Genomic DNA, 16,907 nt, shown 5'->3' with positions numbered 1-16,907 from the left:
AGTCCTTTGTAGGTGACTGTCCACTTAGCTCTTGCTTCTTCTAGGATTCTCTCCTTCATTTTAATTTTGGTTAATGTAATTAGGATGTGCCTTGGTGTGTTCCTTCTTGGATCCAACTTCTTTGGGACTCTCTGAGCTTCCTGGATTTCTTGGAAGTCTATTTCCTTTGCCAGATTGGGGAAATTCTCCTTTATTATTTGTTCAAATAAGTTTTCCACTGGTGGCTGTGCCTTTCCCCCTTCTGGTACTCCTATAATTTGGATGTTGGAGCATTTAAAGATGTCCTGGAGGTTCCTAAGACTCTCCTCATTTCTTTGAATTCTTGCTTCTTGACTCTTTTCTGTTTGGCCATTATTTGCTTTCTTCTGGTCCACTCCATTGATTTGAGTCCCAGTTTCCTTTTCATTGCTATTGGTGTCCTGAGCAATTCCATTCATTTCAATTAGTTTCGCCTTCATATATTTGTCTAATTTGTCGGTATAATCAACCAGTTCTGTGAGGATCCTGATGACCAGTGTTTTAAACTGTGCATCTGAGATTTTTGTTATTTCTTCATCGCTTAGATCTATGGGATCTGGGGCTTTGAGATCTTGCGACATTTTTTGTCTGTTCTGGCCCTTTAAGTGTGAGAAGCGGTGCCTTGGACTCCCAGGTTGCTGGGTTGTGATGCTGTATGTGGGGGCATGGTCAGAGCGGGGAAATGGCGACCCCCTCTGCTGTTTCTCACAGCTGGGTGAGGATTAGCATCTTAGGTGGTTTACCTGGGCCGGGCCATTCAGAGTTACTGGGTTATGACGCTGTATGTGGAGGTGGAGTCAGAGCGGGGAAATGGCGGTGCCCTCCACTGCCACTTGCCGCGGGGACCCTCTGGGCCCCGGTCCAACCGCCCACTCCCTCGCCTGTCCACCCGCACACAAATGCACGACCACAGTCAACATGCAGCATAGCTCCCCCGCTGTCCTCCCCGAGGTCACTCGTCTGGTTGCTTGCTCGGTTGCTCACTAAGTCCAACCCTGCGCCTGGATTCCGCTTGTCTGGATTCCGCGCCTGAGTCTGGTGACCGAGACCTCCTGTGCAATCCCGCTTCACCAGCCACTGGTTTCGCCCCTTACCGGTCAAGCTGAAGAATTTGTTGTTAACGGACTTCCAAAAAGTTCAATTTTCCGTGGTCTGGCTATGTTTTCTGTTGCTAATATTTAGTTGTCTCTAAACCTGGTTGTGTGAGAAGGCATGGCACATCCACCTATGCCTCCAACTTGGCGGAAGTCTCTGTTTGAGATTCTTTAAACTAGAACAAGAACTTTATTAATGTAAAATTTCATGAATGCAGAATTTTCTACATTTCATAATCTTCTTCACTCTTTTGCAGTAGTCTTATGGTTAATTTAGCCACAAATGCTTTCGGTGATATTCTTTGAACTCTTTGAAAACAGTTTATTTGTTTGTTAGCTTGGTTTGTTGGGGGGGTTGTTTGTTTGTTTGTTTGTTTTTCTCAGATTTTAAGTGTTTGTGTAATACAATCACAAATACAACTGCCATAAACATGCTTGAGAACAAAAATACTTGAGTCTCTTTGTAAGAATACAACTTAACCAGTGAGAGCAACATACTTACCTATATGTATTTAATATTCTGAGAACATCAGACAATAACTTTATGCAGGAAGTAATGATCATCCATTAATTCCAGAGTCAGTTAAGTGGGATCCATTAAGATATTTTCTGTGATATTTCCTCTCATAGCAAAGTTGAGAAGTGGATTTCTGTATACCACAAGCACTTAAGTTAGTAGCATCAACACTGAAGAAACAAAGTGTTCAGAAGAGATGTCATAAAATTCAAGAAAGCCAAGAACTATTTAGTTTAAGAAAAAATAGCTCTGCCTACCTAAATAGTAGTTACTGATACCACCACTCAATAATAATCCCTGAATCATCATCCAACAAAGGCTAAATTATGATCAGCGGACAAAACTTATTTGTCTGCTTAAGAATATGGAAAGCGAGGACACTTTTGTAAATATTTCCATCAAATGCATTGAAATAAAACCTTGGCACTGGTGATGTTTGACTCTCTACCATTCACTTCACCCAATCCTGTATATCTACAAGCATTGCAATTTAGGGAACTGACCCTATCTTAGGAAGTTGGTTTTGATTAGTCTTAGTCAATCATAGCCTCCTGTCCTTGTGATTCATGTATGCCAACTTGTGCCAGAAAGTCATTAGTTGATGACTTATGTGCAATTTCTTAATTGCTTTAAAAAAAAGCAGTCTATATTGGATGCAAACAAAGATAAAAATGACCCACTTTTTGCTGAGGTCTTTGTTGAGATAAGAGCCTGATGTCAAAGTCAAAATACTAAGGAGGAAAGTGATCAGAGAATTATAAAGAAATAGAGCTGTTGCCATGATTACTCTGTGCCTGAAAATTGAGTTCCAAATTATTATTTGTTATGTGAGCAACAAATAGTAATATTCTTATTATTTAAATAATATTCTTATTATTTAAACCTGTTCAGTCATATTTCTGTATCATATAGCCAAAGAGACTTTATCTTTCATCATTTAAAAGATTCTTCTTCAATTATGGAATGAAATATCTTTTTATATTCAGGCATTTGGTTTCTATTAATTCAAGAAAATTAGGTACTAATTTAATTTATACATTAAATGAATAGAATGTGTTACCCCAAGAGGTGGATAAGTTGAAAAGGGTAACTGTAACAGCATTATTAAAAAAAGTAAAAAACAATGATTCTCTATGACTGATATGAAGAGCAAGCAACAACATTTACTTTCAAAACATCCTAAGGGACTGTCCTAATATTCAAAACATCCTCTAGAGTACTAGAACGTATGAGCAAGGGTCTGACTGAAGCAGATATTTCTAATAATTCTTGGAGGGTGAGCCATAAAATATAATTAGATATTTCTATCAGTGTCTGGTGGTAAATTCCACATTAGACACTGAGTTCAGCCATTTAGATGTCTTTTCACGTGAAATTTTTCAAATAGTTCTATCAAGAAAATATTGCTTTTAAAGACTTCCACCAAGGTGGAGGCATAGGTGGAGACACCGTGCTTCCTCACACAACCAAGTTTAGAGATAATTAAATATTAGCAATAGAAAACATAGCCAGAACACACAAAATTGAACTTTTCAGAAGTCTGATAACAACAAATTCTTCAGCCTGACTGGTAAGAGGGGCGAAATCAGCAGCTGGCAGAGCAGGGTTGCACAAGAAAACTTGGTCAGACAGACTCAGGCCGGCGGAATCCAGGCGCAGGGTTAGACCTTGTGGGCAACTCAGCGAGTGACTGTGGGGAAACAGCGAGGGAGCAGGACTGCGGGTTGACTGTGGTCGTGCATTCGTGCCTGGATAGACAAGCAAGAAAGTGGGCGATTGGACGGGAGCCAGCAGGCCCCAGTGGCAAGCTGCAGCAGAGGGCACTGCCATTTCCCTGCTCTGACCCCGCCTCCACATATAGCATCATAACCCAGCGACCTAAGTGGCCCTACCATGATGGACCACATAAGGCTCTGCTCCTCACCCAGTGGCTCGAAACAGCAGAGGGGGCTGCCATTTGCCCACTCTGACCACGCCCCCATATACTGCCTCACAACCCAGCGACTTGGGAGTCCCAGGCTCCACTCCTCACACTTAAAGGGCCCGAACAGACCAAAAATGGCTCAAGAAGATCTCAAAGCCCCATAGCCTATAAATCTAAGCTATGAAGAAATAGCAAAAATCTCAGACGCACAGTTTAAAACACTGGTGATCAGGATGCTCACAGATCTGGTTGATTATAGCCAAAAATTAGAGAAACATATGAAGGCAAAACTAATTGAAATGAATGGGATTGCACAGGACACCAATAGCAATGAAAAGGAAACTGGGACTCAAATCAATGGAGTGGACTAGAAGAAAGCAAATAATGGCCAAACAAAAAAGAGTCAAGAAGCAAGAATTCAAAGAAATGAGGAGAGTCTTAGGAACCTCCAGGACAACTTTAAACGCTCCAACATCCGAATTACAGGAGTACCAGAAGGGGGAAAGGAACAGCCACCAGTGGAAAACTTATTTGAACAAATAATAAAGGAGAATTTCCCCAATCTGGCAAAGGAAACAGACTTCCAGGAAATCCAGGAAGCTCAGAGAATCCCAAAGAAGTTGGACCCAAGAAGAAACACACCAAGGCACATCATCATTACATTAGCCAAGATTAAAATGAAGGAGAGAATCCTAGAAGCAGCAAGAGATAAGGGGACAGTCACCTACAAAGGAGTCCCCAACAGACTGTCAGCAGATTTCTCAAAAGAGACCTTACAGGCAAGAAGGGGCTGGAAAGAGGTATTCCAAGTCATGAAATCCAAAGACCTATAACCAGGATTGCTCTATCCAGCAAAACTTTCATTTAGAATGGAAGGACAGATAAAGTGCTTCTCAGATAAGATCAAATTCAAGGAGTTCATCATCACCAAGCCCTTATTATATGAAATGTTAAAGGGACTTATCTAAGAAAAAGAAGATAAAGAAACATGAACAGTGAAAGGACAACAAACTCACAGTTATTAACAACCACACCTAAAACGAAAGCAAACTAAAAGGACAGCTAGATCAGGAGTGGAAACATAAAAATGAAGATCTCAAGGAGGGTTAGCAACAGGGGAGTGGGAGGAGGAGAAGAGGGGAGAAGGTACAGAAAATAAGTAGCATAGACAGTAGATAGAAAATAAATGGGGGGGCAAGAATAGTATGGGAAATATAGAATCTAAAGAACTTGAGACACGTGTTGATGAACTAAAGGGGGGAATGGTGGGGGAAGGGGTGTGCAGGGTGGAGGGGAATGAAGGGAGGAATAGAACAAATGTAATGGCATAATCAATAAAAAATAAATAAAAAAGAAAGAAAATATTGCTTTTATACTAAACTTAAAGAAAAGGAAACATGGTTATTGATTTTTAAAAATTCACCCAATATTATAGGGCCACTAAGTAGCTGACCTAAAATTTATATTACCTAAGCTAGAACTTCTTCTCTTCACCACTGTTGTATATTTAATTAAATTAATTAATTTTAATTCACAGTCTAAAAGAGGAAAGAAAAAAGGGCATGCATAACTATAATGATCAGACACATCTTCTAAACACTTTTTTCTACCGAGAGGTAACTCAGCTTCACTTGTTATAATAGCATGTACCCTTTCAATGGGCCAAAGGGGCCCTCTATAATCAAACCAGTTTTCGGTTATGAGTCCCTGTAGAGTGATTGCTTATAATAAGTGTATTTCCAATGACTTTACACTGGAGTGAGATGTAAATGTGTAGCAAATAAATCCAAAGAGGGTTTTTTGAAATTAAATTATTAATTTAATTTCACATTGATACACTGCCCCTCCTCTACTTGTTATAATACAATGTCAAATATGTGAAGTGATGTTAAAAATAATTCAAATCATTATTGAAATTCAGAAGAGGAAAAGAGAATAAATGAAATGAATATGGCTTGTTAACCATTGGAAAAACAACAGAATTATTTATGCCCTACGTGCTCTTAATATTTAGGACAATCACTCTATAAGTATACACAATTTCTTTAAATATTAGTTTGCTACACATAACCTACAGATTCAAAATTGTACCACATATACAATGCTGGATGTTGCCTTTGGTATGTGTATGTGTGGTCATAATGTAAAATTAAATACACAACATAAAATTTTCTTTTTTTTCAGTGATTTTTTTATTGATTATGCCATTACAGTTGTTCTATTCCCCCCTTCATTCCCCTCCACCCTACTCCCCCGTCCCCACCATTACCCCCCTTTAGTTTATGACCATGTGTCTCAAGTTCTTTAGATTCTATATTTCCCATGCTATTCTTGCCCCCCCATCTATTTTCTATCTACCGTCTATGCTACTTATTTTCTGTACCTTCTCCCCCCTTCTCCTCCTCCCCCTCCCCTATTGCTAACCCTCCTTGAGATCTTCATTTCTAAGTTTCCACTCCTGATCTAGCTGTCCTTTTAGTTTGCTTTTGTTTTAGGTGTGGTTGTTAATAACTGTGAGTTTGCTGTCCTTTCACTGTTCATGTTTTTTTTTAACTTCTTTTTCTTGGGTAAGTCCCTTTAACGTTTCATATAATAAGGGCTTGGTGATGATGAACTCCTTGAATTTGATCTTATCTGAGAAGCACTTTATCTGTCCTTCCATTCTAAATGAAAATTTTCAAGTGTATAACATAATATTATCAACCATGTACAGTTTGTTGTGCAATAAATCTCCACAATTTTTTTTTACAAAACTGAAGCTCTATACCCATGAATAAGAACTCTCCTTTCCCCACTCCCTCTTGTCCCTGACAACTACTATTCTACTCTCAGTTTCTAAGAATTTGACTACTTTAGATAACTCATACAAGTCTAATCATGCCATATTTTTTTGTAACTGGCTTATTTCATCCAACATAATATCCACAAAATTCACCTAAGTTGTAGCATATTACAGAGTTAAATTCTTTTTTTTAAAGATTTTTATTCATCCGTCTTTAGAGGGGAAGGGAAGAAGAAAGGGAGAGAAACATCAATGTATGGTTGCTTCTGGTGTGTCCCCTGCTGGGAACTGGCCTGCAACCTAGGCATGTGCCCTGACTGGGAATCAAACTGCTATACTCTGGTTCTCAGGCCCGTGCTCAATTCACTGAACTACATCAGTCAGGTTAAATTCTTTTTTAAGGCTGAATAATATTCTTGTGGAATTTATATAAGGAATTTATAATGTGGTATATAAATTCTATCTCCTGGCTATTGTGAATAATACTACAATGAACGTGGTGCACAAATATCTTTTTAAGATCCTGTCTACAATTGTTTTAGGTATGTACCCAGAAATTGAATTGCTATATAAAATGGTAATTGCATTTTTATTTTCTTAATTAAATCTACCCCCTTTGGCTTTGTTCATGTGTCCTTAATACACATTCCTTCACATCCCATCCCCTGTTTTCCCCCATTATCCCTCTCCCCGTCCCCTCTGTTCCCTGTCAGTTTGTTCTTTATTTCAATGTCTCTAGTTATATTTTGATTGCTTGTTTGTTTTATTGATAAGGTTCCACTTATAGGTGAGATCATATAGTATTTATTTTTTACCATCTGGCTTATTTCACTTAGCATAATACTCTCTAGCTCCATCCATGCTGTCATGAAAGGTATGGGCCCCTTCCTTCTTTCTGCTGTGTAGTATTCAATTGTGTAATAGTTTTTTTGATCCATTCATTTACTGATGGGTACTTAGGTTGCTTCCAGCTCTTGGCTATTGTAAATTGTGCTGCTATGACCATTGGGGTGAATAAGTTCTTTAGAACTGATGTTTAAGGATTCTTAGGGTATAATCCCAGCAGTGGAATTGCTGGGTCAAAAGGCAATTTCCCTTTTAGTTTTCTGAGGAAATTCCATACTGTTTTTCACAGTGGCTGCACCAGTCTGCTTCCAACCAACAATGCACTAGGTTTTCCTCTCTTCCACCCTCTCCAGCATTTGCTGTTTGTTGATTTGTTTATGGTAGCCATTCTGACTGGTGCAAAGAGGTATCTCATTGTTGTTTTAATTTGCATCTCTCTAATGGCTAGTGATGCTGAGCATCATTTCATATGTCTCTGGGCCCTCTGTATGTCCTCCTTTGAGAAGTGTCTTTCCAGGTCTTTTCCCCATTTTTAATTGGATTGTTTGTCTTCCTGGTGTGGATTCATGTGAGTTCTTTATATTTTGGAAATCAAACCCTTGTTCAAGGTATCATTTGCAAATATGACTTCCCATATGGTTTGTTCCCTTTTCATTGTACAGCTGTTTTCTTTGGCCATGCAGAAGCTTTTAATTTTAATGAGATCTCATTTGTTTATTCGTTCCCTTATGTCCCTATTCTATGGCATGGGTGCTAAACACAAAGCCCACAGGCCGAATTTGGCCCTCTACATTGTTTTATCCAGCCTGGCACCTCGTTTCTATCTGGTGGCAGCCCCGACCTCCTTGTCCCTAGTTAAGGAGTGGTTACATTTATACAGTCCTAAAATTACATTCAGCCCTGTGAAGGCAACTATGAGGCTGATGTGGCCCCCAGTGAAAATGAGTTTGACACCCCTGCTCTAGGGGATATTTCAGAGAAAGTATTGCTGCGTGGAATACCTGAGATTTTCCTGCCTATGTTCTCCTCTAGAACTTCTATGGTGTCATGACTTATATTAAAGTCTTTTATCCACCTTGAACTTATTTTTGTTTATGATGTAGGTTGATGGTCTGGTTTCATTTTTTTGTATCTAACTGTCCAGATCTCCCAACACCATTTGTTGAAGAGGCTATTTTTTACTCCATTTTTTGCTTCTGATCCCTTTGTTGAATATTAATTGATTATAGAGACTTGTGTTTATTTTTGGGCTTTCTATTCTGTTCCATTGGTCTGATTCAAAGAGATTTTGAGATTGGCTGTGCTTGAAAATTTTATGGATAAAGAGCTTCAAAATTTGCATAAGTCCCACAAAACAAAATCTTGACCGAGGTTGTGTTTCATGACCTTGACTTAGGTCATCATTCTTTAAATACTATATTCATACAGACTGTGCTTCTTCAACATCAACTCATTTTATAGTGGTACAACAACTGGTTTGTGTATACCATTAAATTAGTAAATTAAAAAATAAAGGTTAGGAACTAGTTAATTGCCTTGAAGATTGTATTTATTGATTAAAGCAAATGGAAAAAGCATCTTCATCATTATTTTTATTCTTTTAATCACTAAAATACTTTCATATGATGATACTTTCATATGAAATACTTTCACTCTCACAGCACCTCAGGGACATAAGTAGAATACATATTGTTGGCTCCATCCTAAAAAAGAGTAAATCTACCATCTAGTTCAAGGTCACATCACCAAGTGAAACGACAACCTGTACCAAGTATAGTAGTACTCCTTCCATAACTCACCCGTCTTCAGTTTCTTCATGTATACACAATTTCCATTAAGGTTAATGTTGCGCGTTAGCCATTCATGTGAAACCAAGCTGACTATTCTCAGAGATGAGTTTATATGATTACAAAAGTAGCCTTCATACTAAATACAAAGAGAAAATACAGAGTTAAGAATATATCACCAAGCTTTATATATATAGTTTCATACCACATCCATCTCTTTTAGAACATGGCTACTACTAATCTTTTGATGAATATGTCTATGTCTGAAGTCATTATACCATGTCTCACTTTTCTTACTTGTATTTCTGGAAAGACTATGAGTAGAGGAAGAACCCAGACTAGGCAGGTATGAATTTTATCCGGTTTGTACTAACACATCACCTACTCACACCTAGAGAATTCCAAGTCATCAATTCAATGGTATGGTATGTTCGACTTGTCAAATTTGTCTGTCTCCTTCCACTTGTAAAACAAAAAACAAAAACAAGCAAAAAAACTCACCCTCATAAAGCCCTTTCCTGTATTCACTGTATTGATCTGAATAATTGTTAAAGTGGGAAGTACCTTGCCAATGTTCCAGAAATTTTATAAAATATACATCCCCAGTTTCTGTATCTCACTTATTGGCTCAAAAATCTCTGGTCAGTGAAGCATGGTGTATAAAAATATACATTTTTATAACTTTCCAAGTGATTTTGCACACTTAAGTTGGAGAATTACTGGCTGAAAACATAAAGCCCCATTTAAACTTTCTCTGCCAAAATGTTTCACTCTTAATGACCTTCCCTTCTGGATTTCAGAAAGACCAGGAGCAGAATACTCCTGAAATGAATAACAATAGAAATAAAAACACAGAAGCAAAAAAAAACTCTCCCTTGTGGTCAGAGAAGATGCTTGGTATGATTTCAATTTTCTTGAATTTTTTGAGGCTCGTTTTGTGTCCTATCATGTGGTCTATCTTTGAAAATGTTCCATGTGCATTTGAAAAGAATGTGTATTTAGCTACTTTGGGAGGAAGGGCTCTATATATATCAGTTAAGTCCATTTCAGCTAGGGTGTTGTTTAATGCCACAATATCTTTGTTGATAATTTGTTTGGAAGATCTGTGAAAAATAACTAAATAAAATTAATTATTAAAAATACTTAAAAAGAAAGCTTTATAATGACTGAGATTAAATTATTTGCCAAGCAGGTGTTTTGATGTCAAATTCAGAATAAATTTGATTTAAAGAAAAAAAACCTCTCTTAATAGAGAGTGAAAGAAAAAAGGAAGTAAAAATATAATGAAATGTAGAGTGAAACAGAGTTTAGAAACATATGAATGTCTGCAAAAAGTAGCTAACTAGGCTAATGACAGTGATAAGGTGCATATAAATATTTCATGTAGCCAAAACTCATCTCTTTGCTTTGACCTCTTTTTTAAGATCAACATTAGTAATTCTGAAGCAATTCTTCTAGTCAATTTGAATGTTTTGACAGTTGTTTTTTCCACAAGAAGTAATTGTCATATTTTACTATTGTTGCTGTTATAACAAAAACACTTATTGGAACATCAAAAACAGAATGTCAATCAATTAAAAAGTATGTCTCACAACTAGGCAGGTCCTTGTGGTAATATCTGTTACACAGGGAGAAGGAGGTACTTCGGCCAAATGATGCTTGTATAACCCATCTGGTCAGTTTGATTTTACAATCTTGGGACAGAAATGCACTTAAGAGAGTCTACCTCAGCCCTTTTTACAGACAGGGACAATAAAACCTAAAAATGTAAATGTAACTTAATATGACAAAGTTACTTATTGACTGAGGCAGCCTAAAGCTTGAGTTTCCTGAACAGTGTGGCCTGTAGTTATTTCCTCTTCACTACAATGCTTCCATTTTGCTGGTTACCAGTTGAAAAAGTAGTCAGTTGCATCATTGTAAATAATATACATACAGAAGAAGAAAGTTGTGTGGTAGAAGCAGAATTATAAAGAAACAATGATCATGTTCTGCATGGAGAGGTGGTAGGACACATGAGTATAGATGAGGGTGCAATGGCTGGTACAGAAATTCCCAGGTTTGGAACCCTACCTCTGTTGCATCCTATGTGTTTCACCTTGGACAAGTTATTTAACTACTCAGTTCCACAGTTTTCTCACCTATGAAATGGTGGCTATGTTCCACTTTCTAAAAGGTAGAAGCAAAAGCTGTACCTCACAAAGTTTTTATAAGGCATAAATATCCAGAACAATACCCAGCAAATAATGCCTTTCTAAGAGTTTGTTAAATGTGTTATAAACCATTCATATTATAGGTAGTTTCCTTCAGCCACCCTTGTATAGGAAGGACTGTTTCCAAGTCTGGCTCTCATTTTTCCTAAGTCTTTCTTTCTGATTATACATAGATAATATTTCATATGCCTCACTTTTAAAATAACAATTTAAAAAATGTACCTCAGATTGTGAAAAATAAGTTGCTTTTAAAGATTTCCATTAGTAAGAAAGTGTAATTTCTTACTAATACTTAATATTTTCATTAGTAAGTATTTACTTTTGTGACTTGTTTGAATTTGAGTTCAAATAATATTTCCTGAGCCTACCACATTTTTCCATGTCTCCATATACAGTTCTAATATACACTGAGTTTATTCCACTCTTACAAATATATAAGAGCAGAGAGGATTATACTAAATGATTTAAACTTCATTATACAAACTTCATTAGCTCATGCCCCATCTTCTCAAAGATAAAATTCAGTCAGTTCCATAGCCCATCTCTAAATTGTATTCAGTCATGCCTGGAAAACTTCAGGCATTTCACAGATGCCCATAAACTGCCTAGTCAGCTTCAGTTCCTGCAAGGCCTTTCTCGGGTTCTTCTACACCTCTAATGGGTATTCATCACACTGCCACTTTTCTAGAGATCACCTTGAAAATGCCAAAATCTGGTGAGGGTCCTATCTTTCATGCCTCCCCAAACTGTTGCCTTTATTTAGATAGCATCTATGATGTTTTCAATTTACAATTGGGGAAAATGGTTCTCTCTCCCACATAGTGTCCTGATTTACTTATTACTTGGGAACTAAAGGAATGCTCCGTTTATACACAGTCCTTGATGTAAAAGTTCCTTTCATTTCTGCCTGCACCTGTTTCTCTGCACTGACCTAGACCCTGTCCTTGAAGTATGACAGGTGGAAAGTGCAGCTTTTCCTACCTTAATCCCCCAGGCACCTACTCTTCCTTCAGGAAAAGATTGAAAAAAACTTCTAGAAGTTTGATTTTTAGAGGCCAGTACATGCATTTATCAGATTACTCCCTGGTAAATCTTAGTTGCACCTGAAGCTAGAGAAAAGCACTTGACTTCACACTCACCACACCTAGGTTTCTTTTTATTTTTTTCATTTGTTGTTCAAGTACAGTTTTTTGTCTTTTACTCCCATCCCAGCCCACCCCCCCCAGTGCTCCTTACCTCCCTCTCATTTCCACCACCCTTAGTTGTTGTCCATGTGTCCTTTATACTAGTTCCTGTAAATCCTAGGTTTCATCTACTTTTGCCTCATTTTTGACAATCTGAAGGTGTTTTTTACATTAATTTCTATTTTATTAAATTTAATTTCAGTGCTTAATCCATATCCACACACTTCCTATTCTGGACTTATTACATACTTTTGAAAATCAGTTTTCCAGATGGATGGATCTAGTCAGAATCATAACTGGAGACTTGTTTAATATAAAATAAATTAAGATTACATTTCCTGTTTTGTGAAATGTTTAAAGCCCCAAGATAAAAGCTGTTCACCACTACCCTATGATATGTGGTTGCAGGAGTAAGTTGAGGTCGTCCCAGGTGCTGGGGTGGTCCCAGATCCTGGGTTGAGAGCTGTCTCTTTTGGGAAGAGAAAGACATGCTTATCTCCTTTCCCTGTACCTGTTTACATTTGACTTGCTGGGATACTTTTACTGATAGGGCTTTCTACTGCTTGCTGTTTATTCCTCTTTCAAGGAGTCACAAGGCTATCCTACCTACTAGCCAGTGCTGAGCTGGAGAAAACTTTTTGAGTCCTCTGCCAAGATTGCTCTCGTATAGTGGCTGCATAAATGATTAAGTAAACCCAATTAGCTAGAATTTTCAATATCATTCATATCTTATTATCACATGTCCAAGAGGAAGGGCATATATTTGCTAGTTCCATGTTTTAATCTGAGACCATCAATAGTAATTTCATGGCAACAAAGGCCAGTCCATGGTCTTATGGACACTAGTAAAAATTCACAATTTTGAGGCCATGAGGGTTAGTTGATTTCAGAATTGTAAGCCCCATAATACTAGGCATAATAATAGCTACTAAATGTATTATTCCATACCATATCAAGCCATTTTATGCAGTTCACAATTTGATCATGTTTAAGATATGAGTACTCAAGTGAAAAACTAGTTTTATCTTTAAAAATATCCCATTTAATGACAATTTTACTTAGAATATTTGAAGGACAAATTGATCATGAAACACAAACATTTGTTGTTGAGATCAATTGTCAGAAGGCTCACTGGTTCCATTTAAAATGGTTTGATGATTGTCTTCAAAGTGCTTGGAAGCTCTAGCACAATAAACACTTTGAAGCACAATGCTTTGTCATCCTCCTGCCTTAGGCCTGCTGTTTCTGGCATGGATTAGCAGTGTTGAATTTTATTTACTTTTTCTTATTTTTCTTTCTTTCACAATAGAAGAGTTTCCCCATAATGACTAACTTTATCCCATGTGAATACTAAGCCTTTCAAATGGCCTAGGCTGTGGTACTCAAGCGTGTTGGGACAACCTCATTAATGAAAGACATATTAGATGGGCTCTTTGTTGCCACATTATAGTATTTGTCTTAGAGTACTGTGCCCCCTACCACATGACAGTAATGCAGGCTCTACCACCTCCATGACAGTAGAAATTACAGCAACAAATTAACTCTTACCTTGGGTGACTTTTTCAATGCTCTCTTCTGACAGTGACTGGCCCTTGTCTTAACATTTTCTCTGACTTCTTCTCAAGCAAAAATCAGTTTTAAAAACATTCATCATTTTTATTCAGTCAGGCTAATATTTTCCAGAACCACTTTCAGATTTTAACTGCTAAGTTTTCTACAAGAAAAGTATTTCTCTGGTGTCCCTCCAGTGAATCAGTTATAGTGGAACTCCTAGGATTACAGGCTCTTCTTGAAAGTGAGCATAGTCAAATGGGGCAAATTGTCTATTTCTCACAAGTCTTAAAACAGCTCTAAGAAGTCTTGAAACAGTTCTCGGTTCTTTTCTTGTTGATAAACAATTTGCTTTCTTTGTTTTAATTACTCTAGGCACTAATTACATGACATTTTAAGACTGAAAGCATGGAATGAAGAATTTCTAATGAATCCTGCCTTTTTGTGGACCAAAGAGAAGACTCAAAATGGGATCAATGAAAAAACACTAGAATACTTTTGAAGGAACTGGTACATGATTTATGCAATGAGGAATTTTTGCACTGCTCTAGTTCTTTCATTTGGACACGTCCTCAGACACCTGTTTTCTGGGAAAGGCTTAAACCTCTATATGAACTGGATATAGGAGTTTTCTTTAAATCATGACACATTCTTTCTATATACCATATTATGTTAGACATGTAATATATAACATAAATATTGTATATTACATATATGCACAAATATATACACATATTTGATCCATTTTTCTACACCTGACTTCAACTATTTTGTTTTTGCCTTAATTATAATAAAATCCATATAAATTTCATAATAATATTACTCATTTGTAATTCACTTAAATTTTTATTGATACTTAGTTCCTAAAATGCTTTTGTTATTAAACTTGGCAGGAAATGAAGGCTAATTTATGTGCTCATGCAACACACACACATACACAATCAGTCAGCCCATAAACTAAAATATTTTGGATGAAAGATTTCCTTGAGCAAAATATAAGAACAACAACAAAAAAAGACAAATTACTAAATATAAAACACAACTATAACAATTTCATTTTCTATTTTTTTTAAATATTGGACTTTTCTACCTAAAACAAATGCAAAAGTTTTGGTATGAATTTGGCATTTGACTTGGAGATAAGTACAAGTGAACTATCTGGTGAGTAAAAAGTGTGTGTTAAAAAGATAGCAGTCTTGCCCTGGACTGTGTGGCTCAGTTGGTTGAAGCATTGTCCCATAACCAAAAGGTTGCAGGTTTGATCCCAGGTCCACGATCCCTGGTGCAGGTATGTATAGGCAACCAACTGATGCTTTTGTCTCACATCACTGTTTCTCTCTCTCCCTACCTCTCTCTCAAAAAGCAATGAATAAAAAAGTCTTCCAGTGAGAATTGAAAATAGAATGTTAGTAGTGTCTTCAACATCCAACCCCTCCACATCTCCTCCTTTTTTTTTTTCAGTATAAAAGGAATGAACACAAAATGGAAGTATAAACCAGCAAAAAGAAAGTTAACTTTAGATTTGAATATAGATCTGGCTTGGAATCTTTGTTCCAATTAATGTTACTTTGTCTCAGATTCATCAGTAAAAGCAGGGATAAAATTATCTACTGTTCAGAGTAGTTAAAATAATGATATATAAAAACAAATATAATGGGTACTTGCTTGGTTCATATGAGCATTTACAAAATTTAGTAAAAAGCTCTGAGATGGGCACAGATCCTACAGAAAAACCTAAAAAAAAGTTTTCAAGTCAATTCATTCTCGACTGTAATTCTGTGATTTCACATTGGTCCTGTTGGTCCCAGTCTTTTTATATTCTACACATCTAGTTCTCTAGTTGCTCTGTTGAGTAATTCTAGATTTCTAGCAAGAAAAAAAGAGGAAGAAATAAGAGAAAAAAGGAAGAAGGAGGGAGAAAGGGAAAGAGATAAGAAAGTGGGAGGAAGTGTCTATATCATGTTGCTTGCCATGACAGATTAAGAAATGTGAAATTAACAAAATGAATATAAATATTGCTGGTCCAAGCATCTGCAGCCCATTACAAACCCCTGCACAGCAATATATATTCTTTTTCTATTTGAGCTTTCATTCCAGCTTTTGTTCTTTCTCTCTCATTCAATCTGTTTCTCATACTCTTCCATAATTACAGTAGAAAAAAATTATCGCCCAGAAAATGATGTAGCAATATGTGTGCAAAGTTGATCTTGGAAAAGCAATAAGACATAAAGTAAAAAGTTAAATCCCAAACAGGTCTTTTTATTTAACATAAGGCCAAAGAAGCTATCAGGCGTTGCTGAATACTGTCCACTAACTGTACAATATATTGACTGCATGCCTCGCAAACACCAAAATATCCACTGGAATGCCATAGAAATAAATAACTTCTCCTATAAACACATGAAAACATATCAAACTGTTATCTCTTTAAACATATTGTAAATAAAAATTACCAGTACTTCTACACAATAAATATTAAGAAACCATTGACATAGTTGAAATGCACTCATATAAATTAACAACTTTAATTACATTAGCCAAACAGACATTGGTTAAAGAACTGCATGTAGTATGCAAAAAAATAAACAAAATAAAAACAAACAAACAAACAACGTCAACCACATAACACAAAAACGTTTAAAACAGGCTTCAGATTATCTTGGCTTTTATAATTATATTTTTCTTTTTAAGAAAAATATCAACCCTTTGTCCATGCACTGTTTTTCAAAACATTAAATAGAGGATAAAACCCATTGGAAATTAATATAGAAGATATGATTCACTCTAGCCATAAAAAAATAAATAATATAGTTGAGACATGTGGTTTGCTTCTGTTCTTGAAGATGTGAACAGCTTCTAAGCATTCATTTTCTCTGACCCATACAACAGCTTCTCAGTGACAAAGGGTTTAATTTAAACACATACAATGTCCACCCCAAACCTTTTGCCCACATCTACGAGTTTATTTATTGTGTAGGTTTTCAGGGTTAC

The sequence above is a fragment of the Artibeus jamaicensis genome, unplaced genomic scaffold (assembly GCF_021234435.1).
Source record: "Artibeus jamaicensis isolate MK-2021 breed Jamaican fruit bat unplaced genomic scaffold, CSHL_Jam_final contig_311, whole genome shotgun sequence".
Lineage (NCBI taxonomy): Eukaryota > Metazoa > Chordata > Mammalia > Chiroptera > Phyllostomidae > Artibeus > Artibeus jamaicensis.
Note: the sequence above shows the minus strand (reverse complement) of the source record.